Below are 17915 nucleotides of genomic sequence, written 5' to 3' on the forward strand. Positions count from 1 at the left end.
TGACTTCTTGGTCTTCCTCTTGGCTGGGTTAGGGGTTGGGCATCAGACAATGTAGGGTCTTTAGTGAAAAATGGGACACCTCACAAACTCAGTGCAGGTACGTTATCGATGACCAGAACCAAGGGTGTCAAGTCGAGCAAGAGAGTCTGATGAGTTACCATGTCCTACCAGTCTCTACTGCCAGTGGGAGGGGGCCAACCATAATTGCTCTGGGAGAGTGATGACTTGGGGCTGGTGAGACTTTGGTTTATAATCCAATGAATGGTGAAACTGTTTACACATCTCTGGTTATTTCACCATTTGAACACTCTGACTGCCAATCTTGCTATCCTAAGAATATATCATCAGACATTCTTTCTTGATAACTGTCTTCCTAGTCAGAAAAGATTATTTCTCCTGAGTCATAAATTAGTATGAATGCCCAGTGAGGATAATAACGATAATGAAAACAATAGCAACCATTTATCTGTGCCAGGCACTGTGCAAAGATACTTTATGGCCATACAAATAGCTCTGCCATTTAAATTTCCCAATAATTTTGGGACAGAGACCTCACTATCCTCACCGACAAATGAGCAAACTAGGGCCCAGAGAAATGGTGCTATTGCTGGATAGCTACAAAGTGTAACAGCCCCCAGGTCTGTGTGACCCCCAAAGCCCATGCTTGTAACCACCATGCTGAACTCTGCCAGAAGTATGACTGTTGCTCTGGGGTACCTGAGGCTGATTGTACCACAATGGCCCATCAATCTCATTATTGCCAGCATGTCTCCTGGTGCACATATGCAAAAAATTCTCTACACCTGGAAGAGCTTGGCTGTACAGAATGTGTGTTATCAGCTTCATAGACATTACCTAGATGTTCATTATGTATTACATATTGATTTAATACACACTAGTTATTATTAAAGTTCAATTAATTAGGTATTCATTATTAATTAGTTGTTTGTTAAATATTAAATAGTGATTGTACCAATTCAAAAATTTTCCACTTTCTCCACATCCTGGTTTTCATCTGGATCTGTTATTGCCAGATTTTTTAAATGAATGATATGTTGGGAGCTGAATACTGTCTCATCGAGATTTTGATCTGCATTTCCTTCATTCCTCATAAATCATGCAATATACTGGCCATTTGGGCTCTCTCTTCTACAAATTGCCTGCTTGTGCTTTTTTCTCTTGTATTCTATTGGGTTATTTGCCTTTAAAAAATAGATTTCTAGGAAATCTTTATATAGCCTGGATACTAAGATTTCATTGGACATTTGTGCTGCAAATATCTTCTTCTTTTCTGTTGACATTGTTTAAGGTGACTTTTACAAAAGTTGTATACAGGATAATTGTATACATCCATTATTGCTTTTTCCTAGGCATTTTTGCATCCTATTTATAGATAGTCTCCTTTTTTGTTGTAAACTTCTAAGTTCGGGTTTTCAAACTAAGGCCTATATTACATTTGGTATATATTATTATTTTTCTGTACTTTGACGTATGATCTAAATTTGTTTTTGCACAGAAGAATAATCAGTTTCCCCAGTACCACTTATCATGAGTGAGTGCCTTCTGCTCTGATTTAATATATCCATCTCTCCTATATCAAGTTTCCATGCATATGTGGGTTTGTTTCTGAGCTTTGTCTATTCTTGTGCCAATACTGATTTAATTAACGTATCTTTATAATAAGCAAGTCATGCTTCTTAATTCTCGTTCAAATGAATTTTGTTATTCTTAGTCATATCGATTTTAGCCTCGGCATGTCAATAATCTACTAAAAAATGAATTTGTTGTCTGATGAATTAAATTCACTGATCTTTCAGCGTTTAAGGATTTGAACACATAGTATAGTGGGTTTCACTCACCAGGTGAATTCATTCATTAATACAATTCATCTGCAGCTCACCCAAGCTGGCTTAAAGCTGACCATTGAACACATTTTTAACCCTCATTGCGTGTTTAATTAAATACATGTCAGGATTTAGTCAATTTGATTAGTAAACTGAATCTGAGGTCTATGGGTCAGAAGATAGTTGGGCATTGTAATTGTAGATAAGAATCACATGAAATCATATGAAGAACGTCATCTCTGCTTAGAATACAGCCGTCCCGATGCATTTTACAAAAGAAGCCACCAGAGGGCAGAATGAGCACGACAGTCCCACTGGCTTTCCTGGGCAGAGGAAGACAGAAGCCCTCATGAGTTCCGACCGCTGCACGTTCAGTGTATTGAGCTGGGACAAACGTTTTTTGGGAGAGATGTTTTTCAGCTGCTTCTCAGGATGACGTTTGCTGCTGGTCTTGTCTCAGTTGAAGTATTTTCCCCCAGTACACCGAAAGAGGAGCTCACTTCCTAATTGTTGCAACCAAAACTTTGACTTTCCTACAAGTAAATGCTGTTTAATGAAATTTAAAAAGGAAAAATAAGCAAACAACACTCCAACCACGTAGCAGGATCTCAAAAACTTCAGTGCAAAGCCAGGTGACTCACCAAATGATATAGGGTCATATTTCCAACTGGGCTGTTTTCTAGCTGGCAACACTATTTCGTTTCTACTGATAAAAGATCCTTTTTATTGGAGGGCAAGTTGATGGGTGGGTATTTCATGGCCACGGAAGTTATTTGGTGACAACCCGTCCACTTTTGCTTATATTGCCAATGCAAACAGCATGATCTTCTGGAGTACTGATTTGTTCACAAATAGAAAGGAAAACACATTTTGTAATTCTCTTTGCCAAGGGAAATAAGCCAAGGTATAATGTAGTTGTTCCCTTCAGGCTAGGTAGAAGAAAGGAGGAGCTGAACCTTCTGTGGGCGCATGCCTTCCATTCAGTATGTTTTGCGGAATGCCCGTAGGCATTCTCCCTAGTTCGAGATGGCTTGGAGGCCACTGTCCTGTCTTGATTTAACTGAACCTCATTGAAAGAGATCCCTTCACACTGGGCAAGTCGTTCAGAACAGCTAAAAGATAAGATTCTTCACATAAAGAAAAAAGAGTTTAATATGGATTTTGAGTTTGACTACATCCACAGTAGCTGTGATTATCACTTCTGTTATTTAGTTCAAAACTTCTTATTAGAGGCTTTCTTTGGTTCCCCATGAAATTCTTCCATCTTTATTTTCACGGCAAACAGTAGCTCAGATGTTCCCTCCTCTGGGATGCCTCCCTAGATGTCACCAAGCAACATCAGCTACTCTTTCTCTCAGTGGCTCTTACTCTTGTCACTGGCATGGTCAATGAGCATTTGAATGTTCATGCCAAAGCTATTGAGAACAGACACCACGGGTCCCAGACACCAGCACAGAGTTGGGGACATGGCATAACTCACCAATGTTTGCAGAATTAAACATTCTTCCCAGGCCCTGAACAGAATCTTTGGAAAGCACCACCAAGCTTTCACTTAACCATCTCGGTGTAACCCAATGGGCTGCTTTGATGTGAGGAGCTTCAGCCACATGGCTCTGCTCTGCTGCCATATGGGTGTGTGTTCTCCAGAGCTCTGTAATATCTGAAAACTGATTTACACTAGCTTAAATCCAAGGCTTTGACACTTCAAAAAGTTGAATTTTTCTTATTCAACATAATAAATGGCTTTCCTGTGCCTAGGAGTTTATGGTTTATGTCCTGGGAGAGAAAGAAAGGGTAATAAAAAGAACATGGCCTTCTGGGTCAGTCAATAGGTACTCAAATATCTGCTGTCAATTTGAGTCAATGATTCACAGAGTTGAACATATTAAATGCACTACAAATAATGCATGCATTGAGTGCTTTGCTAAGTGATTGACAGCTATGCTAAGTGCTTGCTTTAAAGGTTTATCTTCTTTAATCTTTAAAACTCTTTCAGGTAGATAATCTAGTTACTCCCATTTTACAGATAGGAAAACTGAAGTTCAGAGAGTTTAAGTAAGTCTCCTGATGCTCCACGGCTTGTAAGGATCTGAGCCATGATTTGAACCCTGCCATTTCGACTCCAGCAGAGTCCCTGCACATGGAATGCATTAGATAAATAATAGATGTGCTCCCCTTCCTTTTCCTGCTGCAATGGCCTCCTAAAGCCTTTGTAAAAAAAATAATACTGTTATGGAATACGCAGGCTTAAAAAATGTGATATATATTTCTATTTAGCTCCTGCCCCTTCTGATCTTTCTCTAGTAATGTCTGGGAGCTACTGTATTCAATGAAAACAGAACTCCATGTCTCCAAGGGTACAGGCCTCATGAAAAGGAGAAGAGACCCCAAGCAAAGTGGCCTTTCCAGGAGACATCAAGTTCGGTCGTCACAACGTCTCTCCTCTCATCTCCTCCTCACAGCATTGGACTTGCCTTTAAGATCTCCAGTTAAGAACAGCTTCAGCTGGGGGGTGGCACTGGGGGATGGGATGGAAGCCAGAATTTGCCCTCCTAAATCTGGCCGGAGCGATAGAAGGCATCTTTGGCCTGAAGAAGTGTAATACAAAGAAAATCCTAATTGCTACAGCTAAGTAATTAGAAGATCCAACCTATAAATCATAGTGCGGCCACCCCTTTAATTATGTGCACAGTTCGGTCGGTGACTAATGCATCTTCTTTCCTAGATGAGTATATTTAATATCCTGTGATGGCAACAAGTTTCAAGCTGATTTATCGTTATTTTGTTTGGTCAGATGATTTTTCTGCATTTTAATGTGTTTTGTGGTTACATATTTGCTATCAACAAACAATGCTTTTCCCAGGTAGTACGCTCTAAAATGCTGGCTGCACGATTTGTTTACTATTCTTTTAGGCCTCTCAGAAATCAAACAACATTATGTACTTATTTTTAAGTAGCTGCACTAAAATCTTAAACAGTCTCCTTAGAGCTCTTCTTTCTCTGGCAGTATGTACACATGCAATAAAATATTTGAAAAATTATCAATTTCCTTGAGTCTCATTCTGACACCTGGATAGAAAGTTTTGATGAACGAATAACCATATGACCAGCAGCATCCACTCACTGTGAGATGGTATCTGACTTCAAAGGTGCTAAGGACAACACATTCTAGAATGCACATGGTATTACATTAGACAGTCCACTGAAATTTTAAAAAGTGTAATAATAATAAACAGAACATTTTAAACATGCACTCTAAAGGCTTACGCTCAATCCAGTGAAGTGGTGGAAAGACTCCAGGCATTGGAAACAGACAGACTTGGGTTCAAATCCCAACTCTGTCTCTTATTAGCTGTGTGGTGCAAGGTGAGTTTGTTTAACTTCACTGGAAGTAAATTCCAGTAAAAAAGGAATCAGCCTACCTTCTTTGCACAGTTTCTCTGAGGACGAGAGACTTTGCCTAATGAGGCCCCCAGCCTGGTACCTGGGATACAGTGGGTGCTCAGTGAGTGCTGGCTGCTGTTGTAATTGTAACCCGAATACATTTGGGCCTTCCTGCTCACAGAATCCAAAAGAAACACGAATCAGATTTCGAAAGCCCTGGTGGTAATGTATACATCCCTGAAGCACTCTTTCTTGAAAGGCAGTGGAGGGGAAATCGTGCACACACACACACATGCAGCCAAACTTCTAAAATAGTCTCTATTCGTCTTTCTCTCCAAAGTGCCCCAAATTATTTTTCTCCCTTTTTAATTTCAAAACTCCAGCCCCACACCAGTTCCCCAAGGCCCCTGTGATCCCTTTGGCTCCCTTCTCCCCACCCCCCTCAGGGGCTTTCTGTTTTCCAGCCAAAACTCAGCCCTTCCTGGCACAGGGAGAGTCTCCTGCTCTCAGCCCTGCGACTCCATCCCTGGCCTCATCTCAGCCAAAGCAAGACCAGGGGCTGAGCACGAGAAAGCCTTCCTCTTTAGAAGGAGAGAGGAGAGAGGCCAGAAAGTCTCATGCCCTGATATGTGTTGTTGTCCAGGAAACACTCTCAGGTTACGTTCAACAGACATTATTTTAAAAAGCAAGCTACGCGATTAGAGTGTATGTTATTTTTTGGGTTGTTGAAGAGAAGTGAATGATTGGAAAGTAAAAGAAAATAGTAGATCAGGGAAGAAGGTGAGAATGACAATAGAAGGGTTAGGGGGCCGCAAAAGGGAGGAGAGAGGAGAGGGATACGTCATGGGGAGGCCTGAGAGTCACCAGCCGCCTGGGAGCCGATGGCTGTGTCTTCTGCTTCCATAACAGATTGCTGATTTGTCCAGAACATTTATCACTTTCTCAGCACTTTTATGTGGATTGATTTATTTTCACAACAAATTTATTTATGTGTGTTGATTTATTCTCACACCCACCCCAGGAGGTAGGAACTTTAGTATCCCCACTCTACAGATGAGTCCACTGAGGCAGAGCAGACCTAAGTGACTTGTCTGAAGTCCCAAAGCCAGAACCCAAAGTCAGGCAGCCTGGCCCCAGGGCCCACATTCTTACCTGCAGTGTTATCCAGCACCCCGGGTCACAAAGAAAGAAACACAAGGACGACTTCAACATCACAGATTAGCCTGCACCACATGAAGCCTTTTAGAAGAAAAGAAAGGAGGCCTGTGGCTGCGCAACTTGTTCCCCAGAGGCCAAAACTGTTCTGCAATGTGGTCGGTCCTTGGTAAACATCTGGGGACAGACAGACAAGTGTGTCCAGTGGGATGGGAATGAATTTTAGCACGAGAGGAGAAAGGTAGGGATCTCTCTGCCACCATGCAATGGAGAATTTTCACCATGCAACGGAGAATTTTCAACATGAAACCCTACTATTGGCTTATTTAAAATTCTACTATGAAAATGGCAGAGTTTTCAACACGAAACTCTACTATACTAGACAGGTCATAGTAGGGTTTGTGTTGAAAAGTAACCAACTAGCCAGAAAGACACAAAGCTAGCAAATGTTTCATGGTGGTTTGGGGTAAGTGGAAGCTGCTTTTTTTGGTTTTTCGTTTTAAAAATATGTCCTGAAAGCATAAGGGATATTTCTTCAGAATAAACCCCCTTATGAATTACACGAATATCCCAACATCAAAGGATGTGAGGAGAAGCATCAGGCATGGCACCTGGCATACGAACAACATCTCCCAGCAGGACATTGCAGAGAAAACAGCAGAGAATGTCCAGATACTTTAGTTTTGATTTTGTTTTAAAGGAGCTTATAAAGGATAAGGAGGACTTTTCTAAGGTTCTGGTGTAGGGGCCCAGTTTAAACAAATGCCATTGAAATCAAGTAATAGAAACCCTAAATCAGCTGTAGCCTCAGGGGACCTATTTGCCCCTGTGGACTTCAGAATTGTCACTGTGCTTCTTGATGGAACTTGAAATAAAAGCAGAGGAGTCATTGCAGAAGGTCCATTTTAAAAAAGATTTTTGTGTGTAGTTTTTCCTACCCAGTGCTAGGTTTGGGATTAGCATCCAAAAATGAAGGTTATTTCTTTCTATCCAGCTCTAATTCTGAATCTGTCAAGGGATACTCGTCCCATTTAGTGCTGAGAATTTCACAGGCGGTAAACAGCATCTGGGCATCACTTACCTCCTTTGATGTTGAAAACAATTTACAATGAAAGCTTTGGGAGACATTTAAAACCATGCAAGGTCCTAAATCATTAAAGGAATGTGGTGCTAGACTTTAAAAATGATAATTGAATGCATTCAACAATAAAGCTGCCAAATCTTAGTGGCCTGTTTGCTAGAGGCTCTTTTGGAGAAACTGAGCTAGGTTTAAAAAAAAAAAAAAGCACATGGTAGAACTTCTCAAATAAGAAATTGTTATTACTTGAATTAAACACAGACTGAGGCAGGTAAAAATAGAAAGAAAAATAGATGAGCTAATAACATCCAAAATACCAAACAATCAGAATGTAATCATACTGGACACCTTTTGGAGTGTGACCCAACTATCCTTCTACTTCTCTGAGTCCCTGTAACTGTCTGGCCCATAAATCTATCACCTCTTTTCCATAGGCCAAATGCAGCTTGGTTTGCTTGGGACATTCCTAATTTATGTCTTTTATCCTGATGCAAATCAAAAAAAATTTTATTATAGAAAACTTCGAAAATGTATAAAAAATACACAATAGAATAATAAGACTCCGTGCATCCTCATTTCTTCTCCTGTACTATTTTTGTTTGTTGGTTTTTCTGTTTGTTTGTTTTGTTTTTTTTGAGACAGGGTCTCACTCTGTCACCCAGTCTGGAGTGCAGTGGCACGATCATAGTTCACTACGGCCTCGATCGCCTGGGCTCAAGTGATCCTCCTGTCTTGGCCTCTTAAAGTGCTGAGATGTGCCACTATGCTTGGGCTTTCTGTACTATTTTTAAACAAATCCCAGGCATTATTATAAAAGATAAGACCATAAGAGAAAGCATAACCATAATACTGTCATCACACTGAAGTTTATGAAAAATAATTTTGTAATATAATGAAATATCAAGCGCTAAAAATATAACTTTTCTCATAAATGTTATAGATGTGATCTTTTTAAAGTTTTTTTTTGTTTGAATTGGGATTCAAACAAGGGCATGTGTTGATATGTCTATTAAGTCTTTTTTCATCTTTAGGTTTCTTCCTTGTATCTTTCTTCTTTCAATTTATTATTTTTGCATCATAATTCATGAATTTAAGTATATTTTATGTGTTTTAATTTATTACAGCTATTATCCTTACTGGTACTCAAATTGTTCCATGTTTGGCCAGTGGGCATATCTTCATGTTGGCTCTTGAGATCCAATAGTCTTTGATAGCTTCCTTGCTTCTGATAGAACAAGATGGTCCAGGCTTATCTTGTGCGTTTCCTGCTGCAGTCCTGGAATCTACTATTGCTCCAAAAAGTCCTGTTTTCTTCTAGCAAGGCAGTATTTACAGACCACAATCTGGGCACTTGAGATGTTCATTCATTGGTCATGGTTTCTACGCCTTTTCAATGGATATAGCTAAGACAATTTTAAAGATAAAACATAACATGAGTTTATGCTGATACTTCCACCTCAAGTTCAGGATTACAAGATTTTTACTTTAAAATTTTGATCTTATATTTGTATCTCCATGTTCTCAAGAATCATGCCAAGAATCTTGAATCACCAGTCCTTATGTTGCTGCCTCTCCTGACATTTCAATCGCACGAAGCTTGTTATTGAATAGATTCCTCAGGAAGAGCACATGACAAAAAAATATTTTGAGGCCGGGAGCGGTGGCTCACGCTTGTAATCCCAGCACTTTGGGAGGCCTAGGCGGGCGGATCACCAGGTCAGGAGATCGAGACCACGGTGAAACCCTGTCTCTACTAAAAATACAAAAAATTAGCTGGGCGTGGTGGCGGGTGCCTGTAGTCCCAGCTACTCGGAGAGGCTGAGGCAAGAGAATGGCGGGAACCCGGGAGGCGGAGCTTGCAGTGAGCCGAGACTGCGCCACTGCACTCCAGCCTGGGCGACAGAGCGAGACTCCATCTCAAAAAAAAAAAAAAAAAAAAAAAAAATTTTGAGTTTTTAATGTTCTTAACAGTTTACACTCACTATTTATACTTTGATATAAATTTGGCTGGATACAAAATATAAAATCACATTTTCTTCCCTTGGTTATATTAAATATATCATGTCATTTTCCTTTGACATAAAGCATTGTTATTCAAAAGTCTGATGATAATCATATTTTCTTTCTAAGTGACTTTTTTGTCTGAATGCCTGAAAGATTTTCTTCTTAAAGTCTAGCAGATTTTCAAAACTACATTTCAGTGTTGGTTTTTCTGAGCTTTCCTCCCTCCCTTCTTTCCTTTTTTCCTTTCTTCCTTGCTTCCTTCCTTCCTCCCTCTTTCCCTCCCTCCCTCCCTTCCTTCCTTCCTGCCTTCTTTCCTTCCTTCCTTCTCAAGTCCATGCTATGTCCTTTCAATATGCAGTTTCAAGTGACTTTTTATTTCAGGAAAGTTTTCTTCAATTCTTGATTTCAGTATTTGATCTACTCCACTGCTTTGGTTTTCTTCTTCAAAGTAGGGGGACTCCTATTATACCTACGTTGCTTTTCTTTTTCTGTCCCATCTCCTATATCCATCATTTTCTTTTGAGTCCTTTTCATATCTTTATTTATTTTTAATTTAAAAAACTTTTGCCTTTTTGTCTTTACATTTCATAAGGCATTATATGTTGTGTTTATTCACTTTTGTATTTTGTACCATTTATTCTTCATTTATGAAATAATTTATTACTTTATTTCTGATTTTTTTCCTGAGTTCTGTAACTTCATTTCTAGATTAAAAAAATCTGACCTATGATGTTTAAAATATTTTCCATAATTTTATATCATTTTCTTTATTTCTTTTAGCTCATTTTGAAATAGTAGCTGCATTTCTTATCAATTTTGAGGGCATGTTTTCTGACATGCTACTTATTCTCTTCTTTATTCTCTTACTTAAAATAAAAACTTTGTACTTCGTATGGGATTCAATCACAATTGTATTTTCTTGGTCATTATTATGTAAAATTAATTTTCTTTCACTTTAAGGAGGGGGTGGGGGAGTTAGAGCATATCCTCAATATCCTCATTTCAAATCTCTAGAGCTCTCTCTTCTGATTTTTTTCCATGGAGTGATTTAAAAACTATGGCTTCATAGTTCAGAGAACTGCCTCTGATGTTGCCTGCCCACAGTTTTAATCTGGATCTTATTTTTTTCTTTGCTGTCCCTGTCCTATTCTGGATCAACTCGCAATGTTTCTTCTAGGTGAGGAGCTTTGTCCTAAAAGGAGACATTGCTTTGTTTGTTTGAGAGTTTATAGGACTCAGACTACAGCAGCCCTCTGGACATCTTCCACAAATCTTTGCACTCACCTGAGAACTGGAGTGTGCAAATATCCGTCTCACTTTCAGTTACTATTTTCAAGTGGACCTGCCACATTTTCAGTACGTGTCTATGGGGGAATCTGTGGATTCTCCTGTTCTCAGGTCCTTTGATGCCCCATGGCTTCCTTTTGCTTCTACCTACATGGGTGCCGTGCACATCTTGTAGCTCTCCTAAAGATTTAGTTGCTTTTGGAATTTATGGGGATTCCTGTCACTTAGATTATCTTTTCTTTTCTTTTCTTTTCTTTTTTTTTGGTAGATATTGCTCATGGGTTTTGATTTTGCTATCCTTGTTGCTCAAATCATGATTATGGGAACGTTGGGGAAATTAAAAAACGACACTGTTACTACCGCATATTCTCAGTGTTTCCTCCCAATGTAATTCTTAATAGCACCCCCTTTACTTTCAGAAGTGAAGTTTGGATGATAAATTTCATGGTTACCCTACACATCCTCAAGCAGGAATCCAAACTACTCTTGAAAACCAAAAGATTTTCTAACTGATTTGGGGCAAATTCCAACCTGATCTGAATTTATTGGACAGCAAAACCTGTGCTAGTCTGATTTGAAGATGTTTATAATTTTTATTTGTCTCATTTAGTATGAATATTCATACATTTCCTGAAGAAATGTTCATGGCTTTAATTTTAGAATGTGACCTCAGACCCAGTGGTGATGTTATATAATATACAGTATACGAACCACATTGACGTTATAAAATATGAAAAACTGTAAAAAACAAAACACATTTGTACCCAAACATTTCAGATAAGGAATTGCAGACCTGTAAGACACCTCACCCCCATTGCCATTGAAAATTATATCAGGATGGACATCAATCCCAAGCCAGGTGATTAGATTTTCTCTCCCTGGAATTAGGAACAGGAGAGGAGCTCTGGACTACTGCTGGTGCTGGCACATAGAAAAGTGCTTGAACTGAAGAGACCACAGAATCACCTGGGGAGACAGTGTCTAACTCATGTGTGTAGAAAGACAGAAAATGTTAACTGAAGACACAGAGAGGTACACAAAACAGATCTAAAAAGGTCAACTGTGAAAAGAAACCATAGGACTGGAGGCAGAGGGTAAATATTGCTTATGCTAGCTTTTTCATTTGTGATTTCAATCACTCATGAGTGAATTTCTCATTGCTTCCCCCACCTCCACCAGACGCTTTCCTCTAAGGCAGATGTGAACATCTAAAAATAGTCTAAAAGGGCAGCTGCAGAAGCGTTAGAGGGGCTGACCAGGATAGTCCCATAGAAATTTCAAGGAGCCCTTAGTTTGAAAGAACTTGTAATTCATTCATTCTGCCAATAAATATTTATGGAACCCCTTCACGTGCTAGGCACTGTTCTAGACTCCCAGATGGTGGCAGGGAGAAGAACAGGACGAAATCCTGGCCTTCATAGAGCTGACATTGCCCCTGGAAGAAGACAGAAGATAAATAAACAAATCAGTCAGATGAAGAACAATAAATCAGGAAGGGGGAGAGGGGATTGATTATGTGTGGGGTGAGGTTTGCGCTTTTAAACAAGATGGTCAGAAAAGGGGAAAGTATTCGAGGACCAGGTGAGACAAGTAGTAGGGCCGGCCAGGTGATGGTCAGGTAAGAGTCAGGCAACGGTTCTCCTAGGCTACTGCAGGGACTTGGGCTTTTACTGTGAGTATGCTGGGAGGCGAATGGAGAGTTCTGAGCCCAGGACAGCTGTGATCACTCTGGCTGCTGGGTAGCGAACAGACTGAAGGAGGTGTGGCAGGAGTCAGGAAACCCGCTGCTGCAGGAATTCCAGAAAAAGGTGGTGGTTGCTGGGTCCTGGGAGTGGAGTGGAGGTGAGGTTCTGTGTTCAGGACCACGTGCGCTCCTCTTCCACCCCTGTAGTCAAATTTGCCAGGGTCTTCTTGGGAGTTTTAACAGTGTGCGATTTTTATGATGATTACCTGCTGCAGGTTTATAGGCGTCCTGTCCCGTGTTTGATGTAGCAATTTATGAAACAATGACACCATTTCACACCTTTCATCTTAAGGTTTGAAGAGGATGACACATTTTCTGCTCTACAGAGGCCAATTAATTAACTTGGTTCCAGCCTCTCCACAGAGGAGGGTGCTACCATTCCCATTTTAGAGCTGGTAAACTGAGGCCCTGTGCTGCTCTGTGAAGTCCCTATTACCCTCTGTTCTTTCCCCTGCACTTCATGAGCAGAATTTTGATTTCAGAATATCTTCATCCAAACGTTTTTGAACTTTTGGAACTTACGTGTGGCTAGCAATGGGAATGATTTAATCTGGAATCTTCATGGTGGGGAATGGAGTAGGAATTCTAAATAGGAAGTTGAGCTCCCTTCCCAGCCACATTCAGGAATGAAGATTCTAGAAACCCCATGCAGTGGAACTACTTCTCATGCACATTTAACGTGGACAAGTTTCAGCTGTATGTGGGGAGAGAAAAGGCAGAAGAGAGGCGGCCGGCAGGGGGGTGTTCCCAGGGGAGGTGAGTCGTGCACGTGTTCGCCTGGCTTGTGATTCTGTGTCCCATCCACTTGTGGACGTCGGCAGTGACACCGAGTCCTTAGTGAGTCCCAGTCCCAATTTCGAGCTTCTTGCTTCTCCTAGTATGAGACTTGTATTAAAAGATAAGCATCTTGGGTCCCTAAGTCTAAGTCAACTATTTCATCTGGTGTCCAGTCAAAGAAACAGTGATTTGTTCCTATGCTGGAGGAAAAACTGCCTATGCTAAATGGTCTGGTAAGTCCATGTTGCCCAGGAGAGGCTTGGTGCAATCTTGCACTCTATGGGTAACGTGAGGCATTCTCAAAATAATGTGGGTTTGCACTGTGTGCCCCTCTCATTCCTAATTCTCTGTTGTGGGGTCTTCAGCTGAGGGCCAAGAGCCTTCCAAAGTAGATCTAAGAAGCAGTGGGTGCTCCAGGAGAGAGTAGCCCTTTGTGTGTCGTTGGAACAGATGCGCACTTGTTTGCCAAGAAGCAGTCAGGTTTACCTTGGCATTTTTCTTCCAAAGTCATGGGCACCAGTAACCATGTGGGCTGATGCACGTCTAGGGACTTAGGACAGCAGGGTAGGCAAGGATTTTTCTTTGGATTCAGGGCAGATTTAATCATCTTTCCTTCCTGAGAGTGAAAAGCTGCCTCCTCCAGCCTGTATCTGTTCCCTTGCTTTCTTCGTGGAGGAGAAAAAAAGGCAGTACCCGTCTCATATACATGTATGTCTTTTCTGATTGGTCTTGGTTTCAGCAACAGGCCAGCTGGCTGTTTAGGAAAAAAAATAAAGAGCTCAATGCACATTGCCTGTGTGGGTCTGAATTCTACCCCTCTGCCAAGGACTTTGAAGGCGCAGCATCTGCATCCACGGCTGTCATGGGCATTCAGGCTCTCGGATAACAAGATGAAGGGCAAAAGCTGAATTTTCTTGTGCCAAGAGGAGGAAGAATATCAGAGCCAAGAAGATCAAACCACTGCTGCCGAGAGTGGCTAAATGGTACCCATTAACCTCTGTCAGTGCTAGAGTCCTGGAAGGGGAATTTTGCCAGAAATCAGCCCTGAATGTAAAACAAGGTTTGGCTGGCTCAGGATAACCACAGGACAGGGGAGGGGTATGGGAATTTACAGTGAAAGAAGCTAAGCTGTTCCATCCCCGTCTGCAAGGATGAACCCCAGGGTTGGAATCAAGCATATTGTGAACTGATGGGGTGCAGTTTCGTCCCTCATCCCGTGGAGGAAGTGGACAAAGGGAGTTCCTGCTTGTCGTGGTCATGCTCCTGGCAGGCAGCCACTTTGGATGGGGCTGTGCCTGTCCTGGTGGGCCGGGAGTTGGCCACGTCGGGTGTCCGTCTTCTGCGAACTGTTTCGATGCTTCCTGCTCCTGGCATCTGGGGGACTTGCAGTTTTCTACCCCGGCTCAGATTTGTTGGCTCTGTTCTTCACTCTGGTGAGAAAAGAATACTCACCACATGTGAAAAGACGGATATATTGAAACTAGAATATCCAGTCCTTTGCTAGAGAGAAGACTGGAGGAACAGATCACCCGAGGATATCATTTGAAAGGCCATAAGCAAGCAAATACCCCAAAACCACTGTGCAAGAGATTCCTCCTCCTTATTCTTTGATGGGCTGTCAAGCCTGGCTTAGCTTCTTAGCAGAAACCACCTTTCCCCCCGGCTAGTGAAACTGGACTAATAAATTTGGGTGTTCACCAAAGCCAGCCAAATAAGCCAAAATACTGCACTGAGCTCCATGCAGCAGTTATTAACAAAAGCCACTTATTCCAAAGCAAAGAGCCCTAAAACTAGGCTGACAGCAGCGCACTTCCACTGTCTGAACAACCCCCCTTTTTGTAGAGTTGTTACTTCTGATAAGTTCTGGATCTTGTATTATTTGCGTTTTCTTCTTCTAGTCATTTAGTTTTTTAAAAAGCTGCTAACTTCTTGCAGGAGTCAATTATGTTTTTATCGAATGTAGCAGATTTGCAGAATCCTAGGCTTGGATGAAGTCTTCCTGTTCGATGCCACCCTGCCTCTCTGACAGGGAAGGAAAGTGGGAGCTCATTATTAGAAGGTATTTTGTTTTATTTTTTAGAGATGGGGTCTGGCTTTTTTGCCTACACTGGAGTGCAGTGGCATGATCATAGCTCCCTGCCACCTTAAATTCCTGGGCTCAAGCAATTCCCAGTTTCCTCCCATGTCAGCCTCCCAAGGAGCTAGGACTAAAGGTGCATGCCACCATGCCCAGCTGATTTTGTCATTTGTTGTAGAGACAGTGTCTTGCCTTGTTGCTCAGACTGGGAATCCCTGGGCTCAAGCAATCTTCTAGCCTATGCCTTCCAAAGTGCTAGGACTACAGGTGTGAGCCACTGTGTTTGGCTTTAGAAGATTTTTAGTAAAAGAAATTCAATCGGCAATTTTTGAGCATATGTATTGTAGAATAGTGTTTTTAAAATCGTAGGTGAGCAGTTCCATGAGCAGTTCAGGACCAGCATAAAAAGAAATCAGTGAACTAGAATCAAGCAGAGTGCACAGATCAGCTCAAATCACATACAATGAAGGTCAAATTTGCTTCTTGAAATTTTGTTCCAGTCGCTTGTATACAAGTGTGACTGGATCACAATGGAAAGTACGCTGCTTATAGCAGTTCGTAATCAAGAGCGCTCAAAAGTCATTGTGCATAAGTGACTTGGGTTCTAGTCCCAATTCTGCTACTGCTTCTGTGACCTTGGGCAAGACTCTTATGGGTCTCTGTCTCTCATCTGTAAAATGAAGCAATTGTCTATGACTTTTCCTCAGTTTTAAAATCCAGTGACCAAATACAATTCCCAAAGAAATCAATTTCAACATTCAATAATTATCAGTCATAAAAAAAGAAATTGCTCCACATTGTCAGCGTCTGTCTTTGAGGCTTTGGAAAGACAGGCTTCCCCTGGGGCTCTGAAGAGTGCAGACCATGCACAGGAACGAAGCCCAAGATGGGGGAGACCACTTCATTAAACCAACTTGGCTCAGGGACAGTCTCTTTGGACTTCCAACAGAAGTTTAGTACCAGATTTCTCTGGTTACACTACAATTATATTTTGGTTATATTTGAAAATACACACAAATCCTCTTTGGGATGATGGGGGAGGGTGGATGGAGAAGGGCAAATAATTGCTCAGGAAATGCTGAACTTGGTTAATTTGGAAACCACTCCCAGCTAATGTTGAGCCTTGGGCCACTCACAGTTCCTGCTTTGTATTATGACTAATAGAATGTCAAAAAAAAGCATTGATCTAATAAGAGCAACTAAGGAGACCAAAAGTAAGCCAGGCCTCTGGGTGGAGAGTGATTGAACGCTTCTCATTTCTAGGCCAAGTTTCTTTCAAAGCAATCTTTAAAACTACTGATTCCTTCATTTATAAATTCGTAAGGGCCTAAGAGCATAATTTGGAAGGCACCTCACACTATTACTTATATCTCATAATGCTTGTTGGGTATCATCTTCCAAATTAATATATCCCTGAATTCACATACAGAAAAACCAGGGCATCTCAGGCACAGCTGGGAGAAGTCAGCTGTGTTCTGGGATTTAAAACATATATCTTTAGGAACGGGTTCTGTTATATAGCTGGTGTGTGGATTCCAGGAATGAAAGTGGGTTCGGATTCTTAAATCTTAGGTCTAAATCTAAACTTGAGGTTTGCAACAATAAAGCAGGGTAGATTCATTAGGATTATCTTTGTTCATTGTCCTTTAATCTTACCAGTGAATTTTGTAGCCACCAAAATGTCAGAATGGGAAGGAAGCCTGCCAACAACCTCATTCAACACCCCTATTTTCAGAAGAAGACGAGGCACCCATTTCTAGCCACTTTTTTTTTTTTTTTTGAGATGGAGTCTTGCTCTGTTGCCCAGGCTGGAGTGCAGTGGCACCATCTCAGCTCACTGCAACTTCTGCTTCCTGGGTTCAAGCGATTCTCCCACCTCAGCCTCCTGAGTAGCTGGGATGACAGGTGCGCACCACCACCCCTGGCTATTTTTTTTGTATTTTTAGTAGAGACTGGGTTTCACCATGTTGCTCAGGCTGGTCTCGAACTCCTGACCTGGTGATCCGCCTGACTCAGCCTCTCAAAGTGCTGGGATTACAGGTGTGGTCCACTGTGCCCAGCCTCTAGCCGCCTTTACTATGTGTGCATGCATCAAATGCCTTTAAGGAAATATTATTTTGCTGTTGAAGATTGAATTATCAGTAATTAGTTGGCTAATTGTAAATGGAGTTTTGCTTTGTGTTGACTTTTGCAATCTTGAATTTCAGTATTGGTAAAACACAGTGCCTACCAATGCCACAGAAAAATCGGGCACCTTCTATCCATGACCCAGTCCCCTCAAAACTTAAAGCCAGAGATGCTTTAACATATACAAGAAACATTTGGGGTGGGGGGTGGGGCAGGTGGGAGCTTTATTAGCTTTGATTTTGACCCTGTTCTCATAAGTTATGCAAAATGTGTCATTTATATGAACAGCCCAGAAGAGCAGTTGCCAGCTGTAATATAAAAAATGATACCACAGAAACTGAGACCTGGTTGTGGCAGATACTCTGTCAAAGGAATGATTTATAATCTGGAAATACAAGCAGCAAGAGAGGCCCACCAGCTAGGGCTGTATCATCTAAA

This window comes from Symphalangus syndactylus, chromosome 2 (genome assembly GCF_028878055.3).
Source record: "Symphalangus syndactylus isolate Jambi chromosome 2, NHGRI_mSymSyn1-v2.1_pri, whole genome shotgun sequence".
Lineage (NCBI taxonomy): Eukaryota > Metazoa > Chordata > Mammalia > Primates > Hylobatidae > Symphalangus > Symphalangus syndactylus.